The sequence below is a fragment of the Lepeophtheirus salmonis genome, unplaced genomic scaffold, assembly GCF_016086655.4.
Source record: "Lepeophtheirus salmonis unplaced genomic scaffold, UVic_Lsal_1.4 unplaced_contig_11694_pilon, whole genome shotgun sequence".
NCBI classification, from domain to species: Eukaryota; Metazoa; Arthropoda; class Copepoda; order Siphonostomatoida; family Caligidae; genus Lepeophtheirus; species Lepeophtheirus salmonis.
Window position 1 is genome coordinate 1 of NW_027289685.1, and position 2,256 is coordinate 2,256.

General features: G+C 31.5%; 1 long non-coding RNA gene across 14 annotated transcripts; it reads left to right on the forward strand.

Annotated features, from left to right (window-relative positions):
* The first annotated feature begins 69 nt into the window (after positions 1–69).
* Positions 70–2,256, forward strand: LOC121130758 (uncharacterized). Of its 14 annotated transcripts, none has more exons than XR_005868800.2 (5): positions 70–400; positions 655–839; positions 1,637–2,007; positions 2,067–2,116; positions 2,173–2,256. It is a non-coding gene; the product is annotated as an uncharacterized lncRNA (long non-coding RNA). The 14 variants fall into 14 exon arrangements; XR_005868802.2 differs by lacking the exon at positions 70–400 and adding an exon at positions 922–1,111 and having other exon boundaries at positions 619–839; XR_011784043.1 differs by lacking the exon at positions 70–400 and adding an exon at positions 922–1,111 and having other exon boundaries at positions 635–839; positions 1,730–2,007.

A 2,256-nucleotide genomic window follows, 5' to 3' on the forward strand; every position in this document is an offset into this window, starting at 1 on the left:
TTTTCAGAATAGATAAATACAATTGATGCAAGTCTGTTTCTAAATTATAGGTATTCCGTTGCAACTGTGAGCCCAAATCGCAGCAAACCATAGTTCAGAATCTACTAACTTCAAGCCCCTCTAGTAATACTGGAGTACTATATACAATAACGTTGATAATTACTCTAAGATGATTAGTTAAAATACTTCGCGGATGGAGACACTCTCTACGATCCTTCACAAATTTTGGAATCAAGAGAAAATAATTAACCGTGAATAAGATATTCGAGAAATCCATTGAATTGCTAGCTTCTCACTACAACGATTAAATTGCATTCCTTTACAAGACGAAGTTGGAAATACTGATCGTCAATGATAATTTTCTTTCCTTATCATTGAGAAGGTGGAAGCGATACTTATGGTTAGTGATTCTTAAAATACGTCTATGTATATATGTATGTATAGATTAAAAAAAAACAAATAAAATTAACCTTGTAAAGACCACATCAATTTTGCATGTACACGTCTAAAGGAGAGTTACTATATGTACCTATTATACATGCACTTAGAGGTGTACATGCACGATAGATGTGCTAATCCAGGCTAATATTTTATTCTGACAATTTGAAGAATTTATGGGAGTAGAATAACTTAGTAAACATGAATTTTTATTAGATTAGCTGTAAGCAGCCGTGGGAGGAAGGAAATAAACAGAAATCCTACTCCTTATTTAACGAGGATATATAGTCGGTGATCAAGGTTGATTGAAACATAAAGTTTTACCATAACACTTTTCCAACTGATGTTCGACGTCCACCACCCTTTTTAATAGGGATGTCAAAGAGTATATACTGTAACTGGTGAGCATATCATTTTTATTATTATATCTATTAAGACAGAGATCCCATACTCCATGACGTCAAACCAAATCTTGCCAACCAGTTTGTAATATACATCAAATTGAAAATTCTGGCAATCCGGATTACATGATGGTTTAACCTTGTATTTATAATAATTTTGAGTGAATCAATCTTTACTCTCTGTCATTGATGAGCATGCACACTAGAAATCCCTGTATACTGAGATGTTTTGTTCAAATTGCCAACTAGAATGCGTTACTCTCGCTTTATAAGTAAGTTTTTATACACCTCTGTATATGGTACTCTTGATTATATGTTGTAATCAGTTCCTTGTTATATATTTATCGGGGGGTGAGGAGTAACGTATTATTACAGTATTAATTCATATAATTAGTGGAGTCTAAAATTCGATCGTGAAAGCGTGATGTACTTTTTGTAGCTAGAACATGAAGGATATTTCTATTTTCTATTAAAAAACGGAGTATACCAATATCGGTTAGCTCAGTGGAAATAGGTTGAAGTCATTTTTGAACTTGGAGTAAATTTGAGGATTTATATCAAAGCAACTCCAGCCTATAAGTAGTTTGTTGAATAAGGATGGGGATTTCTGTTTATTTTCTTACAGTTTGCTTGGAGCTGATATAATCAAAAATCACTGAAATTAAAGCTGCTCTACTCGCAAACATTTTTCAAATTATCAGGATTACTATTTTCATTTTCACTTGATTTTATATTAATGTATACGCTGGACATTTTTTATGCATCTCTGCACATATTCAACATTTTTTTCATTCAAGAATACATCAATTTCTTAATAACTTGATTAGTACATATGACAATTAATAACTAAGAGAAGCTGTTGAAGTTATCGACCATATGATTTCTGTCAGTTTTTTTCTCTTTATGAAGATGAGGTTGCGAGAAACAATAAATGTATGGACGCACATAGAGAACAAATTAAAAAGAAGAAATAAGAAGAAAAAAGAAAAAAGAGACAAAAGGAAAATAAGAAGGAAAAAGAAAAAAGGGACGAAGAAGAAGGATAAAAAAGAATTAATGATAACTTTTTATTTCCTTTTCCAGAGTCAGCTTACTACTATGTTGCAATGCTGGAGGAACTCCAAAGATCCTGACTTATTTGTTGTAAGTTCATAACAAAAGCGAGAAGGTAAATACTTCAATTAACCCTTGCTTAATTAATTAATTCTTTCAAGGTATATAATTTAGTAAAAGAAGTCATTCAACGAATCGGGCCTATACTCAGAATATTAGGTATGGTGAGTTACATCATAAATTAATGAGAAGGGTTATAGAATTAAATTAATTTTTATAGGAGAGAAGAGGATCGAAGTAACGTTTATTATTATTCATAATTTGAAGAGGAAGCAAATTATCTTATTATATTTTTGAAGTCGAG